This window comes from Neodiprion pinetum, chromosome 6 (assembly GCF_021155775.2).
Source record: "Neodiprion pinetum isolate iyNeoPine1 chromosome 6, iyNeoPine1.2, whole genome shotgun sequence".
Taxonomy (NCBI): domain Eukaryota; kingdom Metazoa; phylum Arthropoda; class Insecta; order Hymenoptera; family Diprionidae; genus Neodiprion; species Neodiprion pinetum.
In genome coordinates, this window is record NC_060237.1 from 4,831,199 (window position 1) to 4,857,549 (window position 26,351).

At 36.5% G+C, this 26,351-nt stretch overlaps 1 protein-coding gene across 1 annotated transcript in view; it reads left to right on the forward strand.

Moving 5' to 3' along the window:
• Nucleotides 1-22: 22 nt before the first annotated feature.
• Nucleotides 23-26,351, forward strand: part of Synd (protein kinase C and casein kinase substrate in neurons protein Synd) — a 54,129-nt gene continuing 27,800 nt past the window's right edge. Inside the window, exon 1 of the mRNA XM_069136845.1 lies at nucleotides 23-342. The gene's annotated coding sequence lies outside the window, so the exon portion shown is untranslated. The remainder of the gene's footprint in view (nucleotides 343-26,351) is intronic.

Below are 26,351 nucleotides of genomic sequence, written 5' to 3' on the forward strand. Positions count from 1 at the left end.
GGAGGGAAGAAGCTGGTAATTTGCCGTGGAGCCAGCAATATGAGCGCTCGTATCGTTTTGTGAGCGAGATAGACGGGATTCGTAAACGCGACAAAATATCGCGCTCGCATAAGTATATCGGCCGAGTGGCGACCCGCGGTGCAATTAGATGCGTACGGTAGTCGAGTGAGAGTGTTTCGTGATTAATACGATCGACGTCACCGACGGTACACGTGGATGATTTTTGGTTAGTACTTAGTTACAGTGGTTGTTTTCTTATCTGTGTGAATTTGTGTGTGCGTGTTTCGAAAGGATAGGAATTCCGCTTCTCTCGATTCTCCTCGAGGAGTCGCTCTTCTTTTGGTAAGTGAGCTAACCTGACAAGAAACTCAACTCGTTCACCTCCTACTTTTTATTCATAGAATAATCATCAGGCTGACGTTTGTTACGTTGTCGCAACGATGCGTCTTTAAAAAAAAAAATTCTCCTTATTTTACAACCTTCAGGATTACGTGATATCTAGCAAACCGTTAAATACGCCATCAACAAACTCAGATTTTATAAATTCAACTTCTTCGGTTATTCCATAGGTGCGAAATAGTCATTTTCTGTTTCAACGTTTCCATACTTCAACGTTACTAATTTCAACCTTGTGAATAATCTCCCCCCCCCCCCCCCCCCTCAAAACGCTCGTTGTCACCGATTGAAATTTTTCATCCTCGTCGTGTGAAAGTGAAAAACACTTCGCACCCGATCATCTTAATAGTTCTTAGCTGCGTACCCGCGTATTTGCCAAAGTAAAGTTTCGCCCTCTGTTCCAATCATTTTTCCTCCACGCTCCTACTTATTTAGATCATGATTAACAACGTAGACCGGATGATCGTCCCGCGAATCGTTTCCGACGATGCTGCGGAATTCGTCCGTTGAATCGGACTTTCAATCGCGATTTTCACCTGCGTTATTCGATCGCATCGAGACTCATCGATTGTCCCGATCCCGAGATCAACGGCTGCCTATTTTGGTCGGTGATTTTTACGCCCGGTAGACGAGTCTGTGGACCAGGTAACAGGTAGTTTCTCGACACCACGGGAAAAGTTTCGTCCTTCTCGATTAATCCGTTCAGATTCGACGAGCCTGATCGTCTTCGGGAATGCGGAAACGTGATTTTCCGTACAAAGCGGGGAGGGAGGAACGAACGAGAATTCCCGTTGTGTGAGTGGAAAAATGCGAGAAGTGAAAGAACGATGATACGGAAGTTAATCCCTTGCTCCCAAACATCCGGCTCGCGTTATTATACCCTTGAAAAATATCGACTCGTTGTTGGTTTTTATCTAAAAGAACGGGCAGCGATGTTTGTTTATAATTATATCATACCATTAGCTAAAACCGTAACCGTGAGTAAACATTGATCGTTACAGGATGAACAATGTTATCACGATGAATTCGATCGTCGCGTCTCCTTCTGGCAACGATTGCCACGAATGTATTTGTATATATACCGTCTTATTATGCCTGCGTGTTCATTCACTGCGAGTAAGACGCGAGAGAGACAAAATGAAATACATTATATACCTAATAAAAAGATGGAGAAACGCTCGACCGGCTCTCTGAATGAGATTTCAGATAGTAGAGTAGAACTACGTTACATTATACGTACAGCGTTTCAGAACAGGCAATCACCGACGGTATCTCGTATTATTAAGATATTTGTTATACGTACGAGTCAGTGAACTTGTTGGGCCAAACCCTCGAGCAAAAGCGAGACGCCCGTTTCCGAAGCATGTTGCTGCTGTATGGGTATGGCATTCGCTATCGGACACGTAATTGTTTGCTGGCATTTCTCCAGGGCATTTTCTGTATACCCACCAACCTATTTCTTCTTTGACAATAGAAGAGAATCCACCGAACTCTCGTCTCCTATTAGGCCGAAGTTAGCAACGTTATTGCAATGATTAATATTTCGGAAAAATCGTTATTTCACCGTTTTAGGAACGTCTGAAATTCAGTAAATCATAATAAGGCAACGTGTATTTTTTATTTTAAAAACATAGCTACTTCGAAGTTCACTGTAAACTTCCAAAATAATAACCCTCCCCCCCTCCCCTCCCAATGATTCGTTACTTTGACTTTACTAACTTCAGACTCATCATCTCTTCCATATTTGAAGAAGCGACCTTTTATCTCGTGTCAAAATTCAACGACTATAATATAATTGTTCGTGACGAATGAATGAATGAATTAACGAAGAATCGCAGAATCAACTTTGTGGTTAAAATTTTCAACCGCACCTCGAACGCTGCTCGCAATATTAAATTGTGTATTTTAAACTTATCGTCTGAAACTGCGCAACGATTTTATCTCGTAGTATGATACGATAATTTAGATTAGGTAGAGATAAGGAGTGTATAAAGTTACTAACGAATGATTATTTCTCACCGTGGCGTGTCCAACGGTCGATTCTACCTAGTTTTTTCGGATTCACTTACATCGATGTACCGTATGGAGAAAAAAGGATACACCGTAGAAAATATATTGCACGGTATACAGATATTTTTTCTTTTGAAAACATGGAACAAATTATAACGATGAGATACATTTTGTCCCGTTCAATTGCATTTCGTATGTATCATATAATACATGTAGCAATGAAATCTGAAAAATTCTATCGGAATTAGGCAGGTTCCGGTTGCACATTAATAATAATTGTTGATCACTAATGTATCGCTAAATGTAATTCTAATGTCTGTACAGTAATAAAAATTTTATTCGAGGCATTAAGAAATGCGGATATAGAACAAATTTGAGTAATGGCTCTCCTTGATGAAACTTTTCTGCACGATTAGCCTGCGGCCGGTGACGGCCAACGAGCTACTTAAATTCTTTGGTTGAGGACTAAGACGAGGCGCGGCGAACAAGAACAATAACATGAATAAAAATGAGAGAAATAGGTGAATCATTGAATCATTGAATGCGAAGTCTGTACGCGCGTGAGAGAAAACCATCAGCGTTGCTTTCAAGTCTGATGACTGTTGCTTCTGCATGCTGTTATCTCTCTTTTCCTGTATAAGTATGAGTTTTTTTTAAAAGTCTAACGTGCCGATGGAATACGAAACTATTCTCGGTGCCCCCCTTTTTCCCCACTTTGCGAGGCAAAGTTTTCTGTATAAATTGATAATATATATGCATAATGGGGGGCGCAGGTACAGAATCGTTTTTCAGTCTCCCGATATGTATTGCAATAGAAGACCGAACAGAGTCGAACTAGAATCGGTTGTTGAAAAAATGTCCCGGTACGTACTTCTTTCGGAACTAGGTTAATTGAAATTGTATCGTATTAGTTGCGTCAAATCCGAAGCCTCTACCTACCTACTTTTTCTGTGCATTGAGCTAAAGCGACGATCGCGATTGAGTTTTCAATACGGATTTCATGCGGAGAGGATACAATTTATAACGTGAAAAATTGAAAGGATGATTCTGTTCTCGCAGCGTAGTCTAATTTACCGTCATTCTGTCTTATCGTTCTGCAGATAGTCGATCAGTAAACTTAAACGCTCGCTATGTGCAATTTATACTACCTCCAGAATCTTTCAAATCTCTTGCGAAGAAGAAATTTTTCCCTGCCGAGTACCTGCATATATCCTACAAATTTATACCACCTCCTGCAGATTGTTTAATTCGATTTCTTAGCCACGCGGCACAGAGAATGTTACATTACACGTATTGTCCCGTAACCTTTATACAGCTGTAACGTGTAGGAATTCTCGTCTCGATCATGAGTTATTATATATATCTATATACATTATATACCTGTAACAGTATTGAACGATCATATAGTTTATAGAGAGATGATCTCATCGTCATCGTCTTTCCTGCAACGACGACGCCTTGAGATCTGTAATAAGAAAATTTGTTACACACTTACTAAAACGCGTAAAATTATAATTGCTTTTGTTACAAGAGCTCCCTTTTTTCTCGCAAATTATACAATCAATTTTGCCAACTTAGTTTCGAAAACTTGAACCCGAGATATTAGGTCAGGTTCTAATTTCAATTTCACGTTTCATTCGATACCATTGTACTATATTCGCGATCGATTTATGATAAACATTTGCTATGTAACGTCGATTCAATCGGTTATCTCAAATCATCTTTGCGAGGCTTAGGCACCCTGTTCATCCATCGTGAATTTTCAACCGGCACTGTATGATTTAAGAAGCAAACGAATCAACGAGCTTCCGATACCCGAATTAAATATTTTTAAGCTTATAAATACAATTTATATGCCGTGTTTCACTTATAGACAATTGAGGAAAGAAAAAGTTGTAAAAAAAAACATACACACTTGGAATAATTTTATCGTAGCCTTATCGCACCAGTCGCGTATATCATTCAGCATCATCGTCATCGATCGATGAATGCGTTATGCATGAACGCGTATTATTTTTTCACTCCCCTCGGCGTTATACTATACCTATAACGTACGCATGTGTTTGTGTTTGCGTGAAAGGAGAACAAGAAGATGCAGTTAGTTAAGACGCGTTTACCTTGTTCCGAGATGCATCTTATTCGCAATGCATTATCACACTACTTACATGCAACGAGTTAATTGCATTATGAGAAGGACGATGAAGATAATCGTGAATGGACTGTATTGCGAGATTATAAATACGACGTCGCGATGAGACGCCTCGCGTCCGTTTTAACCGCCAATAATTTCATCCCTTATATTGTACGCGATTACGCGCGGGCCTCTTCGACAAAAGAGATAGGACGGGGTTTGATTTTCATTAAAGGGGCGAAATGTTCGCGGGAGAGACAAACCGTTCGAATTTTGATCCTCGTGACGAATGAGGGAAGAGACCCGAGAACAAGGGTGTCCCTCCCGCCTCTTACATCCGAGAGCGTAATTTATATTCGACGAGGCTATGTACAAAACGCGTTTCTTCGTTAGCATAAAACTCCATTATTCATCAGCCTAATCGAATAAGTCGATTCAATTTTTACTCGCTCTCAGCGATCTCGCGAAATTCTGCCGGGATTTATCGCGTGAGAAAATTCGTGAGATTTGTTTTAAAGTAAGAGAAAGAAGATCGTTTTTAGCCGAAGTGGAATGGAAGAAATATATCTGTATTTGGAAAAAAAAACCTCTACGTAATGTTGAAAGCTGTTGCGGTTTTTTGTTTTTTTTTTTCCTTCAATTTTCTCCGATCATTACTGTCCTTGCTTCCGATTAATTTTTGTTATAATCGATGATAAACCTTATGTTTTGTACAGAGAGATTCTCTCTTTACGGTGAAAATTGTTAATTTCAACAGCGAGATGATGATAAATCGATAATCGTGTCAGCCTAACTATTGATTATCACTCTCTCAGATATATGAGTACATACACGGTAATTACACGTGTAATTATAATGATTCACGAATAATGTCCAGTGTTATTATAAATCATGCATATAATCCACGTTTCAATTTTCACATTAACATATGCATGCGTTATACGGAGGTTAAGAATAAAGTTTAATTAGAATAATAATTGTAAATATTCTGTAAACTGCACCGGTGAAAAATTTACGATTATCATCTCTATACGTGTATTTAATTAAACAGTAAAAATCCTCAAAAATAACCATAAACATCCAGGTATACTCAAAAATTTGTACCTTATATTAATGCAGATGTCGTTTTAAAATTATCTTACGATTTGCAGTCTGATTATTATAAATCGCGCTTCGTCGCTGCAGCAGATAAAGACATACATAATGCAACATAATAATAACTTGTCTGTCTAGACGTCACATATACGTACACATATATTTATACACATTATTGTATTGCATATGTATTATATGTATGAGTTGAATTGAGCTCGAGGCGCATCACTTCCTATTTTCGAGGAGTCCTTTTTCAACACTTTTTCATCGCTCCCTTTTCATTTCTCCTTTCGCCTTTCTCTTCTTTACACACTTACAGGTGTTTTCTCTTCTTTATAATATGTACGATAACGACCCGAGGTTCGAAAATGCACGCCGCCGGTCCAGACTTCCCATACATACTCTATATTCACTTACCCAAGTGTTGCTGGAAGCGAGAGATGAATATTCCCTCGAGGGTGCAAGCTGTGGCTTTCGACAGAGGGTGAAAATTTAACGAGGTTGTCCCCGCCATCGGCCCTCCTATACTACAAGCGTATATATTGTATATTTGGGGCATTCCACGTCAATTTGACACTCACCCTCTTGGGCTTGGTCCACGATTTTTTATATTGTTGTTCAAACTCTCAAAATCGTTCCAGCTTTTTTCATTCTTTACCCCCCCCCCCCCCCTCCGCACCCCCGAAGTGCCTTCAGAGCTACTTGACCGATGATATTTTGACAGTGATTGCGACATTTTTGAAAATAATGAAAAAACAAATTAGATAAGTTCTGTGTACAAAATCACAAATATTCCAACCACAATCGAAATGCACAGGCAATCGTTGTTGTGTCTGGGAAGTTACATAGAATCTTTGAAATTTAAAGAAAAATCGAAATCACTGAGAAAATTGATTGAAAGAAAAGTACCGTTTTGCCTGCCTACTTCTATTTTGATAGGAATATTTTTGGTTTTGGCCAGAAAATTTGCATAATTTTTTAAATAATTTTTTAACGATGGTCCAATCCGAGCAATAACTGTCAAAATATTATCATTTAAGGAGCTCTGGGGGCGCCGTAGAGGTACGAAAAGGATGGGAAAAAAACAATTGTATCGATTTTTAAAGCTGGAATAACAATATAAAAAATCTCGCACCGATCCAAGAAAGTGAGGATCAGACCGTAGTAGAATCGACGTGGAATGCCACATATATATGCGTATACTGCATCCGTTGCGCTTCTCTTCAGCTCTTCCTCGTTTCCCTCCGCGGCTCTTCGTCTCGATATTATTAATCGATGTTGGTGGTGGCACATCTTTCCCTCGAGCCTTCCCCCCCCAACATCGTCCCTCGCGTCGTCGTCTGCATCCTCTTCTACGTCACGTCACGTCACCCTACCACTATCTTCTTAAGCATCTCCTTCACCCTACCGCATTTCGGGGCAGACTTAACTCACGAACAGCAAGCAAGCTCTCGCGCTGCAGAGCGGAAGTGATCAAGGCAATTCCGAGAATGATAAATGGCTGGACATTTTAATTATACTCCCACGCGGTGTCAGGAATTTTATATATACACACATATATATATATATATATATATATATGTTATTTGTCTACCTTACACCTTAGTGATTGGCAAAAACAGTTTCGTTAGATAAAACAAAACTCTTATTGTGCATTAACTTTCTTCAATGTATTTTATGGGGGTACGGTTGATGTTCGGAATTTGAAAAGTTCCGAAAGTGCCTAATTGCGAATCATTTTGTGGCGAAACTTGAAGTAAAGGAATCAAATTTTTATGAAACAACTTTCAAAATCGGAATTTCAACTCCGCCCCATTTCATGTATTTTTCAAGTACATAAATTCATGTAATGAATCGATCTGAAGGTGCCGGTGTAATTTCTCAATTGAATACTCGTTGAGCATATATTCGTAATATATTATATATATTATATCACGTGACTCGTACTAATGAAAAACACACTTTTTTTTCCCGACGTTTTTAATTGATTCACGCAGCCCTGAATTTCGAGCTCATCCAATACTGTTTCGATTAACTTTTTTGTCCTAGTTTTCCCAGTGTTATTTTCGCTGTTTCTCTTCCTCCAGGCAACGTCGCACGATGTTTACGTACGCTGTATACTCACCGCGAGAAATCGAATTGATTTTTACCCTTGCGAACCTGTACATCGACCGGCGAACAAACAGCCAGATTCCCTTTGCAAAATTCAATAAATTTTGGGTGAAAGGTCGTCACGACGATAATTCGACGGGATTGTAACTGTTATTTTAAAAACGTTATTTACTTTATTATTTTATCCTGTTCTATACATTTCGTAAAAAAAAATAGAAAAATGAAAACATACGCCACTAATTAACAACATATTTTTTATAAAATTCTTATTATTAAGTAAATTGAATAAAAGAAATTGCGCAAACGGTATAAATTCACCGCAAATTTTTCTGATTCTATTTTTATTATTCACTACATAGAGATAATATATAGGCCGAGTTTGTAGCCAAGAAATGCAGTTTCTACTTTCCCCATGTTTTTTTCCATATTTTATTTTTTCAATTCTATATTACGTGAACGTATCTTGTAATTTTTGAATAAATATTTATCGGTACCCTAGTTGTAAATATATACATGGACGCATTGCTTATCAGCCGCGATGAGGTAATTACCACTGACTCATCGCTGACGATGTCTAAATAAATATTCGACGGACGTGCAATATTATCCGCCGATTGTACGAGGTGATAATCGAATATCTGCATTAATAACTTGTTCATTCTATAATGAGTCGCAAAAAATTCCGTTTCATCTACAATTTGTACATACATATATTAGTCAGTCATATTTTCTCACCATAAATGAATTCATTTCTCATCCTGAGTCGTATTATTTCGTTAAAAAAACAAAAAGAACAACAAATATGTACATATATATATATATATATATATATATATATATATATATATATATATATATATATATATATATATATATGTATGGAAAAGTATTCGCTGCATCCAAGACGTCGTGTATGTACGCCGTCTATAAAACTCCACCGGAAGTTACGATTCCTGTTCGAATAGCAAAGCCGTGAAGTTTGTCCGAGGCGAAGTTCGTTTCAATTGTTCCTTTCACCCGACGAGGATCACCAGCAGCGTGCAGCTCTCCGTCATGCAAATGTTTTAATCCCGTGTATAATTCACCTGCATGTGTGAAATTACGTGTTGCATGAATTTACTCATCTACCTGCAGAAGCTTTCTTTTCTTTCTTTCTTTCTTTCTTTTTTTTTTTTTTACACTTATAACTGTCGAAGCTTTATTTAATTAATAAAAATAAATTAGGAGAAATCTGGGTTGAGACAAGTTATAGGATAAAAATGTGAAGCAAAACCAAAGGTCAAAGGTTACTGCGAAAACCGTTAGGAATTCATCTCGGGCATATAACTTCGGGATGTAACTCGCGGAGAAATATTTAGCGTCTGTGCAGCCGCTGCATTTCTGACCGTTACAACTCTTTGTTCAATTGAATACCGGAAGTTACAGGATGTCTTAGCTAGAAATTTTGGTGGTCGAATGGTGTCTGGTGAGTCTGAAAGCGGGAAACGGTCTGAAATATCTCTAAAAATTCGCAGAACTTCTATTTTTTACTTAAAACCTTTCTAGACCGGTTTCATTATGAAGTTGATAAACAAAAAGTTGAATGTGCGAAGAAAACAGTCAAAAATCAGACTTAGAAATATTCTGATTAAAAAGCAGTAGTTTCGAAAATTTTTCAGGAATTTCCCAGACCGGTCAAACCATGTTTTAGCTAACCAATAAATCGAAAGTTCTGGGAAAAAAATGGAAAAAAAATCGTGCCACCACGCGCCTGATCTTGAAATGTTTTGGAATAAAAAAATTAAGTTTCTTAGATTTTTTTGAGAATATTGAGAAGGCACCCTTTCAAAATTACTTTAAATATTTATAAATAATTAAGCAGTCGAATAAAAAATCTGAAAAAAATTGAGGATACTGTTTCTGAGTTGGGGAAATTGATAGGAAAAATTTTAAACAAAATGAGAAATAGCGAGTTGGTTTTAATTGCGCTGCTTGGTGTCCTCACGGATGAAAGTCCTGGAATTTCGGACGGGAATTTCGAGCCGACACCCGCATCATGCATGGCGAAAGTGTCGGCCTTCCCCGAAGGCAATACACAACTTACATTCCTCAGCTGCGGTGTTCGGAATTTCGCACGTGCCGAGAGTTAATTCAATTTTCCCGAAATTAATTTTTGGGCCCGCGCGGGCCTTGCGAAAAGAGAGAGCCAAACGTGTGCTGAAAGTTAAACGATCCTGCGAATTGATCGACAGCGATATGCGTTTTGAATTTTATGCAGGTGCGACAATTCGAGCTGACGACGAATTAACGGGTTGCACTATTTATATTGCAAGAATTACGTAACGCGAATCGTTCGGGTCTGCTGTTTGTAACTTGCGTAATAACGACGACAAAACTTCATCAGCAACGACGTAACGATATATTTATAATGTCGAACGATGTTTGCCTTGGGCGGGGATTTTTCAATTTGTATCTCATTCCGCGTCCGAATACGTTCACAGTATCTGATACGTATTGTAGAATTTCAGTTTACAGGTGTTGTTGTAACGGGATATTGTCACTGTTTTCACTATTACAGTTTCATTCGGCTTTCATTAATTTTTATAAATTAAATAATAATCGAAGAAGAGAAGGGAAGGAAAAGTCAGAGATTTTCTGCTTTTGAAAGTTTCGATCGAACTTGCTGATCATCGTTTAAATACAAGCTTTGATTTATCGGATTACTGCATGCAATCGCGTTCCTTCGATCTTATTATTGTAGTAATATAACTAGCAGTACGCTGAAATGTTTGAAATCTGCAAATTTTTTTCCTACATAGTATGAAATTTTTTTAGTTTAAAAACAGTAAAGTATCGCAGCGATAAGAAATACCTTTATTTGCAATTTTGCATTATAAAGCTAAACATATTAATATTTTCAAAACTCAATTCCCTGAAAATCACTCCGTAATTGTAAAACAGTGATTCGTTCGGCAACGTCAATTGTTACGTTAAGCTCATGTAACAATAATACATCTAATATATAATATAATAATAATAATAAGAATAGATGAGAAATAACGATTTCTTGCCTTTCTATTACATATCTCAAGTTGCTCGTATCTTATCTAATCGCGTTCCTCTTCTTTTCGCTCCGTGTTTCCTCACTTTTATAACACACACCTAGTCATCCCCGGGTGTCTTACTTTCAAGCCTTAAGAAGGGTAGGTCATGACAAATCTGGCTTTGTTCGTCGTCGTCTTGGTCCTCCTGGTATAGGTAGGTATATTTAGCCTTGGTTCACCTTGGGGTTAGAATCGATATCTGTTCGTATCGCGGGACTGAATTTCTCTTCAACGTTTCGTGCGACGTGTTCGACGTATACGACGTATTAATACAGCTCGCAGCAAAGGTACCGACAATAAAATGCTCCGTACGTCGCCGTGTAGAATTGCTTTTCTTCCTTCATTGGATTATCCGTCAGCTCGAAATCAGACACTCTGCGTATTACCGCCAAATATTTCGAAGAAAATCTCATCAAGAAGAAAAATCACGGTTTAGCAAAAGAGAAATAAAAAAAACCTCACCGAACATAACCTTACTATAAAATTTCTTTTGAAAAAATGAACGAAAAGAAAGGTAATTAAGAAGCTAGAGAACAAAAAGTAAATGACCGCAGAGGGATAATTAATCATTGACGAATGTTAAACTGCCCGGAAGCTGCTGCACGGGTCTCAATTAAGTTTCGATCGATCATGCTTGATCACTCTTAATTTTTTTTTAAGGGTAACCGCTGCGTTTGCAAACTCTAATTTTTGTATTCAAATCACGGCGTCATTTATTTATTTATTTATTTGATACGTGTACTTGTAAAACTAAGCGCGACAACTTTCCACTTGCCTTTCGTATGCTACATATTCATCAGCGTATTACGTAGATAAGAAGAGCAAAACGCGGAAACCAAAGCGTGCAGACTTGCAGACTGCTTACGTTTCCATTCATTTATTCGAAATTTACGCAGATGAAGTGGAAAGTTTTCGCGATCAGCGCTGAAAGCCGCAAAAGCTTGTTGCATCTTGATTAGAACTGCTTTACGACGGCAGCTGATGCTGATAAATTATTTACCTCTGCCCGCCGCTGCTGCATGCGGAATATTGTGTACATAGAATACTATATGTATGGACGTACGTTGTACCTACTTGAGAAATCACTGCAGAACTGATCGAATACTTTGTCTACAGCGAAAAGTTATCGTCGTTATTATAAATTTTCACCATTGCGATCGTGATTTTTTATGGAAAAAGTTTTTACACCGCGAGACTGCACTTTTGTAGAGTTTAAAAACGAGGAGTGTGGTTGATTTTCCGGATTTGAAAAGTTCCGAAAGCGCCTAATTCCGAATTATTTAGTGACGAAACTTGATGTAAGGAAATGAAACTTTTACGAAATAACTTTGACAGTCGGGTTTCGGACCATTCGAAACTTTGATGTTTCGTCAAAGTTTCATTTCTTTCCGTTAAGTTTCGCTATCAAAAAATTCGGCATCTGGAGTTTTCGGAACTTTCAAATTCGAAATTTCAACATCACCCCAAAGATCACACAATAGTAATAAAATATATATACCTAGTTAAATTAGAAACGATAACAATAGTAGTGAATAACAATGTATAATAAATCGTGAAATAAATCTTAACATTGATTTAGATCTTTAAGAAATGATTTATAACGCAACCTGATACGTCTGTTCCGTATATTTTGGCGAGCAAAGCAGCTCATACGGTAAACAATATGTGCTGCCCTGATATCTCGATATCTTCTTTCTGCTATCGAATGAGAATTAACGACCCGGCGAGAGTGATATTGGTATACCTTATGCGATCCATTTATTCTTATTTCACCCCCTGACTCATCATCATAATCCTAATGGCATCGTGTGAAAAATTACCTCTTACTCCCCTTTTACACTTAATACGGGAATGAAATCAATCCGCGATCCCCGATATCGCGTGTCGAAAGTGATTTATAACGCCATTGCCATGAATACCTGTAAGTAGGTACGTGTAGAGTACTCGTGAGATGCGGTGCCTGTAATCTAATCATTTTTGAATTTCAGTCCCAACAGTAATAACAATAAAAAAGAAATCATACCTACCACGATCATCCGCCAACACTGCAAAATTATTATTCTTAGTAATTATCATTATTATTATTGTTGTAATTTAAGCGTCGAATTCACGCGACGAGCCGCCTGCAATTTTCACCGTGAAAATTTTCCCGTCTACGTTGCTGCACGATTATTGCATTGCATCCTATCGGAAATTGTTTTCAATCACGCTAATTGTCCCGCATCATCCTCACTCGGTTAACAAGAACCAATTTTACCAATTTTACCGCAGTCCGATTTAAGCGAAGATTCCAGCACGTAACTATAATATAGGATTGTAAATACGGTGCATGTACATTGTACGTACACGGTGCAGTAAATAGCATGGTTAGTTTGCATATATGATGTGTATATATGTATATGATGTGTGTGTGTGTGTGTGTGTGTGTATACACACTTTAAGTCGTGTACAGCCGTAATTCGGGCAAACAGATCTATGCAGACAGATTTACAGCGGCAATTACAGAAATGACCGTATATACGTAACGTGCGATGTAAGTCCGGAGTGATCGAGGCGACGGTAAAGTGCGGCTCTAGTTTTATAATCGCACGGAAATGGCAATTCTACTTGAATACATACATCTATTCGTCAATTGCAGGGAGTTTGAATTGTAACTTTTTTGACGGTTTCATTTTACAACTGCACGCCGAATCGATGGGAAATATCGAAAGTTGCGTTGATGAAACATTGAGAAAGTTGAAGGAAATCGCAGTTTACAATGTAACTGAAATCCTTGAGCCGCGTGCTGCACGCGTCTGACGATAAGCGTGTACATAATTTAGTTGGTGTGTGTGATTCGTGGGTGGCATCGAAGATTATTATCACGCTATTGAATCCTGACACGCACGCATCTGCTGACAGTGAGTTACGTGAATAAGGATGCGGGTCTGGCATCTGGATACATATGGGATGTGAGCCTCAAGGGGTATATATATATATATTTAATATATATGTACATCCTTCTTCGTCACGTATATAATGTATTGACATGGCACGATACATAGAAGCTTCTTTGTGCTCCTATACATTGTATTAGGATGGTTTTTCTCTCGGACGTTTTCGAATTTTGACTCAGCTGCTCCTCAGATTGGTTTCAAATGAATAAATAAAAATCTCCCTCAGAGCAGAGATCTCTGTCTCTTTCTCTCAACCTTAAACCCTCGCGCAAGAGTTGCGAAGTTTTCCATTAAAAATACCCAAGTTTTTACTAGAGTTTTAGTATACATTTCGTCTCACGACCAATTGGTTGGTTGCAAAAAAATCTGTCACTGTGGGAAATCAGTGAGCATCGTCTCCAACAAATAATAAAAATATCGGCATCGTCTACGGATCATTTTATGTCAGCCGAACCCGATTAGAATTTGACTTTTTCGTGAGTTTGATATCACCGGACAATTGACATAAAATCCTCCGTTGACGATGCTGAAACTTTTATGAAAAAGTAGCATCAACGCTGATCGATTACTTAGATTTACAGATCTTTTGAAAACAGTTGATCCCACGATCAAATACATGTACACCAAAAATTGAGTGAAAATGTGTACCCTTTAAACGTCAAACTTGACAAACCTTGCGAGAGGGTTTAAGGTTGAGATAAATTTCGAAAAATATCAAAATATGGACCACCCTAATGTGTATAAAAAAAAGGTGTAAGTCACACATGTGCGATTATCTTCTTCAGCCACAGAATGTTAGAATTACACGGTCGTTTACTCACTGTACTCGGCATCATTTCCAAATATACATACCTCCATAAAATGTATACTATAATACTCGGCATGCATGTGCATTATTGCATACGCGTGCATTCGCCGATAGCATTGCATTAGGTTAGAGATTTATGCGGTGCACCAGACGTTGAAATCTCATCTTATGGGCCACAAGCCCCTCCTCCTCATCCCCCCTCCCTCTCTCTCTCTCTCTTTCTCTCTCTCTCTCTCCCTCCCTCTCTCCGTCATCGATTTTGAGCACCGTTGACCCCAATTACAAGCCAAGACAATCTTGTATTAACAATCGATGCCCCACATACCTCTGATCCTATAGAATCTGTAGCTGCGATGTGTTGTCACAATTGTGTTGGTAACGCTAACATGTGTGTATATTGTTACAAAAATTTCTGAGCAACGCGGAAGCAAATCTGAATAGCGTGAAATATTATTTTTCATGATTTGTAAATTTTAACAGAGTTCAAACATCAGACGCACCGCGGTGCTGTAAAATTTCTAATGTGCAAATTATGCACTTTATCAAAGACAATTGCCCGTGACAGTTCAATATCGCAAAAGTACTTCTTTTTTCCCCACCCATATCACAATTTCCGCAGTGAGTAATTTTTAATTATCATAAAAAAACATTTTATATGCATTCGAATACACACGTCCAAAGTTCAGAATCTCCGTTCACATGTAATTAATTATATTCTCTAATTTATTGTACTTTTATATTATTTTTTTTTTTTTCTGTGAAGTTTTGCGTCTCCTCAGCAGGAGTTCTTTATTTGCGATTAGGTACATATTTCAATCCTTACAACAATATACAAAATATTACAGGGCACACGCATCCCGACAGGCATCTTTAGATAATTATTTGTTTCTCTTTCTAATTTTATTAAAATTTAAATCCGCCACCGTTTTCCGTTTATGTGTTGTGTAAAAAATTGAGCGACATTTTTTTTCTTAATACAATTATTTTTTCCACAAATATATAACACGTAAGCAATTGAAATATCTTTATTCAATTTCCACAACAGAAATTACCGAAGAAACTCACGATAGAAATGATAATATGCCAACGGGGTAAGAGACGAATTTTAACCCTTTGCGGCGGAATTCATACACATATTCAGATTACGACGCACTTCAGTCCTTCGTTAAAAAAACTTGTTCCTGCCGTACGATAATTACTTACATGTATATGTATACACATGTATGGAATATGTATTCAGATACAACGGTCATGACATAGGCTTAACAAAAGCGACACTTTTCTTGTTCATCTATTTATGTATGCATACGTATCACAGATTCACACACACACACATATATATATATGTAAAAGAAATCTGTGGGAACTACCTCGGAATCTCGAATAAAAAAAACCCGACTCTTCAACACATAGAAGGCTCGATTCAAATTTTCTACAACGTTACATATGCACTGTAAATATATATTATATCACACATACATGTAAGATTGTTCTTTCACGAGGCCTGCGGACGAAAAAGAGGTGTCGTATCGAAAATGAGAAAGAAAGTAATTAACGATGTATTTCAGACCTACTGGTCTGAAATTTACGATGATTTTGAAGAGACTGCATCTTTTTTCGCATCGTTTTTCTTGTTTATTCAGATATACTCATGTATTATCTAGAATTATGTGAAATAAGAGAGTATTTCGAAATTGGATAAAGAATTTAAAGTAAAAAGAAAAGTAATAAATAATACAAAAAATACCTTCGCCATAAGACGACTTTTTTTCCATAACCATATACGGTTGTGGTGGAATCAATATTCATTTCCAGTCGATACTCCCATGACACCAAACCCGTGTGCCCGCGATTCTCTTAAAGATATGGCAACCACGAGTCTATCTTAAAAACTTGCTGCGTGGCACCGTAATTTTTTTTTTTTTTTACAAAAAAAAAAAACAAAACGCAAAACCCGCCCATCTTTTATTCCGTGTTTTTTTATTTTACATATTTTCTTCCTCTTCGTATACGTAATAGTATCGTTACTCATCTTCATCCTGCCATATGCAAACAAATTATAAAAAAACAAAATGTGTCATTGCACCGCGGAAATATTATCATTATATTGTACGTATATATACATAGGTATAAAGATATGCAATATCGTAGCAGTTTAAATGCTTGGCATAATTTAGTTTTCAATTATTCTTTTTATTTCTACGAGATTTATGTTTTACATATAAAAACCCTCTTTTACTCCGAAGAAAAACCCTGTACGTTATACGAGGATGGATCGTATCGATCCGTAAAGTAAGGGGCAGTAAAGAATATGCGGTGCAGTAAAACCGGCGTAATAATACGTCTACCTGATGTACGCGTATATAAATATGTACACATATGAATATACCTATGTATAATAAATGTATACGTCTATATATATATATATATATATGTGACGCATACATCGAGGACTGACCTTATACCTAACATTGAAAAAAAAAAAAAAAACAGAAAGAGAGAAAAAATAAATAAAAATGAAAGTAGAAAGATATTTAGAGCAATAATACGTGACACGTATGTATATTACATGTTCATGTGATTAGGTATCGTAAAAACCTACTGTGATAACACCGAGCCGCAGTCTGCCAACTGAGAAAACAAAAGTTTCGTAAAAAGAGCCGTGATCCAGTCATTTTTATGCGGAGTATAGTAAAACAATAAATGTAGATACGCTGCCGGTGAATACAGAGATGTGATGTGATAACCTGAAAATTTCAACTCCGTTCGTCCATGGAAATGGAATAATTTTTTATTTTTTCAAAGATTTTCGCAGTGTAAATGTTACAAAGCACCCGTTGTACATAATATTATAAAAGTTTAGCTGTTACATAAATTTGTTTTCGATAAAACGCTAAGCTAATGAGTCGGTGTAATTGGGATTACTCGTTTTTGGCATTTGGCAAGACAATTCATGAGAAGTTTTCGATTCCAGCTACTTGTTAGGTCTGATAATTAATTATAACTCATTTTCATTACTAGCTTGTCTACTTTACGGATTATTGAGAAAGGGCCCCACTTATGCCCCCGTAGACACCATGGATAATGTATATTCCTGAGCATATATTAATATAATTATTTAATTATCAAGACGCTAGACGCGATCGTTGAATTACTACTGCAGAGTACAAAGAGGAAGAAGAAGAGGCAGCATCGTGCGTGCACGTAGGGTATATATTTTAATAAGACGCGTACACACACCCCTCACTTCCCGACGTTTTAAATCCTGCAATTGGACGGTTTATACGTCACATACATACCTATGTATTATACGCTATTATACGGCGTCTTTAATTCGCCCCGTTTATTCATTCATTCCCTCGTTTATTCTCACTTAGCAGACATGGCTGCCTATTCGTAAAAATCCCTCTCTTCCTCGCCTCCGTGTAGCTTACGTATACATATTAGGTATATATATATAAGAGAGCAATAATAATTATATTAGAGAAGCGTTTATTTACTGCCAACAAACATATATTCGGATATAGGGAAATAAATGTTTCGTTATTATTATTATCAAATTTTAGTTTAGTAAAATATGATTTGTTGATTATTAACTAATTTTTATCGATCGTTATTTGGATCGATTAAGATTTGATAATGATAACGAAATATCTATTTCGCCATATCCAAGTATCCGTGACAGTGTGTATTTTTTGTTATATTATATACCGAGCTATAAGCTATAACTTATATTATGTATACATGGGAAATGATGAAATTTTTAGTCTTCTTCGATAATTAGAAAATTTTTTCCCCATGCGAGTATAATTTGAATAAGACCGACTGGTATGATAATAAATCTTCACGCATTTCAGTTTCCTGGTAGGTGTCGTAATAATTTTGCAATATTGATTAGACACAAGATTTATCAAATTGATAAATTATCGAATAAACAAGTTCGATTTTTTGCTTCAATAAAACTAAAAATATATCACAACGTGATTGTTCATCGATCGGTGGTGATATTTGAACGTGGTGTCTTAATTTTCTGCCATCTTTTATACATCGTATAATAAAGTCAACCAATTTTCTCGAGGTTCGAAAAAGCATTAAGTGAAAGAGAATGAAATAAGAGAACAAAACGGTACAAATTGACGCAGAGAAGAATCCGATGAAAATAATGATAAAATATAAGAACACGTAATTGACCGTTGCTCGGAATTCTCTTCAACGCCATTTCTCCTCCTTCTTCCACTTCTTCTTCTTATTCTTATCCTTTTTATATTCACATGTCACAAAACGTCGCGTTGCGTATAATATAATATAATTCAACTTACGTACATTCGTATTCATATGTCGTTTTATTATCAATACACATGCCGTTTTCGAAATCGCACAGAGTACACGACGATCAGCATACCTTCGTAACACGTGTGTACAATCCTACTACGTAGGTGTGTTAATACATGTATTATACGAGTACACCACACGCATATGCGACATAGAGAGCGATTAGATAGGTCTACGAACTCTGTCCATTCCATTCGCCGGTCCTCGAGGATGTGGTCCTCCTCCTCCTCCTCCTCCTCCTCCTCCTCCTCCTCCTTCTCCTCCTTCTCATCCTCATCCTCCTCTTCGGCTAGCCCGGGGCGCCAAGAACCGGTCCTTTGGATTCCCGTTTCCCCGCGGGAGAACGGCTATACAACAACCTGCCTGGATGTCCGATTATAGGGAAGGAAGGCCGCGGCAGCTTTCGTCGCGCATCTGCGTTTAGTACACGTGTGTGTATATATGCGCAACATATATATATATATATATATATACACACATATGTATATGCATAACGCGATTATATTTTATTTCACCGCGAGAGACCCCGACCTTCGTGGGAACTCGTTCGCGATATTGCGAAATATACGCGGCCATGCAGTGACTTTATCGGTACTATATGTGGATATGTATATAATATATACCGTGAGAATGCAGCGCAATTTTGATATACGTTTTTTGTTTTTTTTTTTTTTTTTCTATCTTTTTATCATCCCCGTGATGATTTATCGTTTAACCCTCGAATCGTATTTCGGATCGATTACTTTATCATGTTGAAGTTAGTGACGTTGTTGCAATTATTAGCGATGGGAGAAAAATCTCTACTTCGCGGTTTTGGATTTGTTTGAAATTTAGAAAGTCGTAATAAAACAAGACTGTGTATTTGCATATTTTGAAATTTTAGATACTTTGAAGTTGTTGTAAAAATGAGAATATAATGAATTTTATTTCCAATCTTTCGTTAGGATAATTGTTACAAAGTCTAACCTCGTATTATTATACAATCGCGTTCAGTCCAAACTGGAAAAAAAAAATTGACAATCATCGTACATGGTATTAGAGTTCGAAACCAAAGCTTGGATGTTCGGATGTTCGGATTGTTCGGAAAGTGACGTCACCCAAAATTTTTTTTCTTCCGACGTCATCGATCTATAATAGACGAATATCAGCTAGCCGAATTCCTCAGTCTGGAAACAACCGCGCAGTAGAGCGGACGTATGAGAATCGCGCTCCGCAGATTTCGAGTACCGGATTCTCTACCTCCTGGATCCTGCGCTTCCGGTCCGCTTCCTGGTGTAACTCGACTTCCAGGACAAACGCACCGTAGTTTCTATGCTCCAGGTCCGCTACCTGGTGAAACTCGACTTCTAGCAAGCTTTAGCGAGCGAGGGTTTTAAAGCTAGTGAATTATTAATAATCGTAGAGAGAATAATACGCATGTATATATAATATATATTCGTTTATAATACACTGCGGTTTTATGTACTGTTCATGTGTGACGTAATTTGAATGACGCGATTTTTAACTCAGCTCTTCGTATTAGCGAAGTAGAAACTTATGCACGACGTTTTGAAACGGTTATTAGTTAACATGCGCAGACGATTACGCACTGAAATTACTACGAATCAGGACTCGATGAGATCATTCAATACCGCGACAATATGGTGGCGAAGATCAGAATTAACATTTACAATCAGTTGTTCGTTTCATTCTTTTTTTGCTCTCGCACAAATTTGCGTGTATATTTTGTTTTTACGGAATTACAATTCGATTATTGAAAAATGTTTTAGAAAATTTATGTGAATTGCAAAACGATTCGTCATGTTGTTTATAGGTGTTCTTAAAAGTAAATTTATTGTTTGAAAAATTATATGCTTATAAACTCATGGTTTGGATGTATATAATAAATATCGCTGATCTCATTATGCCGCATAGTTGATATCATCTGATTTTCATTTACGACATTAATCAGCCTTGTTATTTCTTCCTACGCGAAAGTTGTTGAAGAGTATTAATTTTTACATGAAAAAAATACATTACTGTGTTTGCAACTAGAATCGAGTTTCCGGTTTCACCGAATTTCCGACAATTCTGAAGTCGCGAAATAATACAATTTTTCCCAAAGGTCCAATCAAATTCCCATAAAAGTACACTTGATAAGGAACTTCTTTCATCGTTGAAGAATAGCTTCGATTTTTATAATAATACAATCTAATCGCTTGTGAAAATTTGAAACCACTTTTTTTTTCTTTTTTATGGTAAATCATGTACCTACGTATATCAATTGTTTTTTTTTTTTTAATTATACATGTTTCATTTTCGTTGAATTAAGTCGGCACGTGATTTATGTAAGTTAATTTGTATTATTTATAACCCGTAGGATAAAATTGGATTATAAGAGCGTGAATAATCCGAAAAATTTATCTATATTTCTCTCCTTGATTAAATCCTGACTTTGGACTTTTATTGAAGACGCTGCGACAAGATAGAATAAAAACATTCTACCGCATCGACTGAAGATTAGATATACGTGTATACACTATACATATAGGTATAATATAATCGTTGACATGTGCTCAATTATATTTCATTCAAACATATACAATGCTATAATCGTGACTTGTTACAAATTAATGCGTTAATTACTTTACGATATAGGACTGCGTGGTGATAATTTTTTCCTCATTTCTATTTCTGAAGCTCATCCTGACGAATCAAATGTGCCACAATGCTTTCAATTCTACAATACGTCATTTGTACACACAATAAATGTGAATACGTCCTTTGTACGAATATCACGTTGATTTTTAAATTTAATTCAACAACGTGTACCGATTTCGATGCCTCGTGTAATAACTTTGCCTTGTCTATTTTTCTTTCAGGTGAGTAAAATCCGTTTTCCCAATCGTCAACGATCTTCTATTTTGAATTTGAATCTTTTAACGCACCCTGCGGTAAGTTAATGCTTCAGCTTTCTCTTGATCTTGGTTCAAAGAAGATTGAGAAAAAAATTGATAAATTGAAAAAATTATCAAAATAGAAAGACAATTGAAACGGTAAACCGAAAATTTTATTCTTATTATTACAGTTTTTTGTAGAAGATTTTACTATCATATTTAATAATTTATGCGAATAAAACGTGTGTCAGAACTATTTTGTGCATGTAGTAAATATATTTCGGTAAAACAAAAAGGCTGAATTTCCCGTTACGTAAATCTCTGCAAAGCCCGAAGCGGACACTTTGCGGATATCTCAACTCGGGTCTCGGTCTCATCTCGTCATCCTCGTTTACTTTTTTCGTACCGCGATTCTATCTTCGCATGCTATGCAGAGTCAGAGAGTCGACGTATTTCTCTCTAAAATAAAAGGAAGAAGTAATTTTGCGAAAAATTGTTAGGAAAAAATTATGCCTTCGGTATCAAGCACAGCTTGACTCGAGGATAAAAATGTAAATTGGTGTAATAATGTAAACCTATATATAATTTACATCGATCTTACAAACCTGGCAATAATAAATTGTAGGGATACGTGACTTCGTGACAAAAGTAGACTTTACCAAGAAGAAAATTAATATCAAGTAGAAGAAGAAGAGGAGGGGGAACTCGATTAATAACCGCGATAAAGTCTCTGTGTAAATTCGCTGTATAATATATGTATATTATACATATATACACACTTCACCTTAAACTCTGCAGAGTAGAACAAAATTTCATTTTATCGGCAACGTGCAAATCGTTATATATATATATATATTGTCTTAATATCGAGTTAAATATGAATGCTTACAGATATGTTACATGATACAAATTAAACATCCATTCGATCTCTTTGGAAGATACGCGCTTATGAATTTTATTCGGTATATAAAAACTAATTAGCTCAAAGTTTCGAATTTAATCAGCTGCGAGTTATTAATTAATAATCTAGTCGAGCGAGTGGATCTTTTTTTTTTTTTATTTCTTGGTGTCTGTAAAGTGTCTCGTCGGAGTTTCTAACTTTACTAATATCATTTATATACCAACGTAAATATAACAGCTAATGAGCTAAATATAACGGGTCCGCGTAAATATAAATAAATTTTTCGCAATTTTTGAATCCCTAATCGCGTGATTAAAAATTTGCAAAATTTTCTTTCAACATCCCAAACTTCCCGATTCGAACTATAATCGGCTTTCGGCTTTAAATTTCGCATATCAAACAGTATTCCAGGCGGCTGTATTAAAACCATAATAATTGGTGCGAAAACGAGCGATTAAAAACGCGCGTGTCCGAATCTAACGGTAGAGTACCTATTAAATCGGGTATCTAATTTGTTTTTCTTCTTTTTTTTTTTTTTTTTCTTTTTCTCTTCGCACAATTAGCCAACAGCGAATAGCAACGCCACGCGGCGACCGCGGATTTTGTGAAATAAATACCGCCTATCTTGTTTGCCACTCGTTGCGGCGCGTTATACGGTATTATTGTAATTGGGATTGTCTTAATTGGATTGTCAACGGGCGTTTTATACGCACCAGCGAATTAAGCACGCGGAAAAAAAAATACCTTCGCGTATATGTATGATACAGTGTATAATATAATATATATTTATGGCGCCACGTAAAATCTCTCGCGTGAATCTAACTTGTATATATATATATATATATACACAAGTAACTATAACTTGAGGCAACGCGAGGCTTTTAAATTGACAAGTTCAAAATTCACGAAAGGATTGACATATAATACTACATATTTCTTTCGCTTTTCAAATCCCATTTCCTCCTACTTTTCATACATATCGTTAGGTGAAAATTATAAAATTTGTTATACACACGTCTATACGTTACTTATATATTTTTGTTTACAAAAACGGTGATGATATATTTTCAATTTGTTTTTTTTTTTTTTTTCTTCTGTTTTTCTTCACTAGAATCCGTATTATTTGAATTTAGCAAGCAGAATCAAGAAAAGAAAAGTTGTTAAATGGAAAACTGAGGAAAATTCTTCCTCTGCGAATTATAAACTGCGGCGAAGTTTACAAACATGCTTATACGACAGAGATGATGTACAATACCTTGCCTGATAAACATAAAATCAGGGTGTAGAATCGCGGGGCGTATTGATTTTCCCTTACACCTACGGTATCTGTACTGTATATATAATATACATATATATGCATTACCCGGTCATCATTCGGTTCATAGCATATAACTTGTACACAAGGTGTACGTGGAGAACGTAAAAGCAATATTTGCGCTGTAATTCAATCTGATTATATCATAATGTTTTATTGCATAATACGACTGCAGCTGACTGCACAAGGAAGTACGAATCACGAATCAAGAATCGCAACGTTCCTTCTTTTCTCAATTACCTAGGTATAATACATTTATCTACCTCGTATATTATCATATAACGTAATAATGATCTTAGACGAATTGCATTGTTCCAGTTTCAATCTGCATTCATATTTTTCCCAGACTTGTACCGGATGCAGTTGAAATCTAAAAAAGTAAAAAAGAAAATGAAATAAACAGTCAAAAATATTAGTAAAATAATAATTTTGCGTCAAGACCGCGATTCGTCGAGACATAAATTATACAATCAGACGAAATTTCTCATCACTCACTTGTATTATTAAATTACAAAATAAAAATGTTTTGCGTACATTACACAGTGAAAAGTAGGTACTTGAAGTTTTTATTATTTGTTCAACGAATGTTTCGTAACATTTTTAAATTTATCTAAATTATTTCTTTTTTTTTTTCTTTCTTTTCATTCGTTTTCTTTACTCTGCCACTGCTACTGCTGAGGACCTGCTTATGATGGTAACGAAGTTGTTAGGTTTCGGATAAGCTTTTCTGAAGAGGTCTACGTAGCTTGTCGAGTAGTTGAACTATTTATCGTGTCATATCCACGCATATATGCACGCGTATGTATACCAATGCATGCAGCGTAATATCTGTAAGGTATACGAGGTATATAATTTTCAAACACTCTCGTGCCTGTTCGAATTTACGATGAAATTATGCTGTTTCTCTAAGCTGAAATAAAGTGTAATTGAATCTGTATTACACGTCTAATATACATGTATATTATATATATCTTTTTTTTTTTTTATCGTAACATCTTTACCGGTTAATAGAAACGTTTGGCTTTTCAATTTCATTCATTTTTCTGGTTTTTTTTTTTTTCTTCATTTGACGTTTATGTAGACAATAAGACGTGCGTGAGAATCGGAAACGAGAACCGGTTAGAACGGAATTATACATATTCGGATATAGCGACTTTGTACCTGACGAAACTATACAAATTGAAGGAAAGTTGAGGTGGTACAAACTCTCTTCCTTTCTCTTTTTGAGAGTCGTATCGACGCGTGCGATTATTCCGACATACGCACACAATTGCACCTGTAATGCATATAACTGACAATCAAAGTATAATAATTCCAATTTTTCCTACTTATGTATAAATTCTATACAAGGATTTAATACACCTCCGATTTGCCCGACAAGCGATTTGCGATTCGTTCTGGGGTTTAAAGGAGACGCGTGCAAGCGATCAGGGAAAAGTGCGCGCAGAATTTCAATCCTACAATCGCATATATATTATACCAGGGTTCGTACAAGGCAAAGGGAAAACCTGGAAAACCGGGAAAAGGGAATTCCTAAGAGCAGGGAAGGGTCAGGGAATTTGAAAAATAAGACTGGAATTTTGAGTCTGTCGAAGAAATGAACTCGTTCTCGTACAAAGTATCACGGATCATGGAAGAAAAAAAGTTGGACTCGAAAGTCATTCTATGTATATTATTTAATACCAAACCTGCTTTAGTTTTTTCTTACAAAAAATCGCAGGGTGTTCTTTGTAAATTGATAGTCAGGTAGTGAGTTAGTTACTACAGGTAATATTGGAGGTATCGGTATTGATGTGTAAGAAAAATAAAAATTGTCATTAATCGGTGACATATTTCTTGAAAAATTACTGGAAAAATTCTATTCTCAATCTAAAAGATCTGGAAGAGTCGGGGAATTTGAGATTCCAAAAATCGTACGAAGCCTGATGTATACGTGCAGCAATATATCGATTCCCATGAAATGTGGGGAGAGGAAATGATCCCGCGGGAATTCAACATGCGGGGAAACCAATCTGCAATATCAAGTATCTGCGGTTGCGTATACATATATAGTATAGTACATATTCGCGCGTGTCGATCACACGCATGCTCGCAAATTTTCGTCGTTTAGATGAACGATAAGCGATGGTGTACACGAATCGTAACCGTTATTCTCTGCCGCTATATTGCAGGGGTGCGTTTTATTGCTGTACGGTCAAGTGATGACCGTTTTTTAAACGGTGAACAACTTTGTAACATAACTGGTGGAAACTCGCCTAATTGGATTTATATATCACTTTGAATTTCTGTACTGCACTGTCCATGGTTTTTCCAAAACGAAATCCAGACATCATCGCGTGCGATATACATTAGGGTT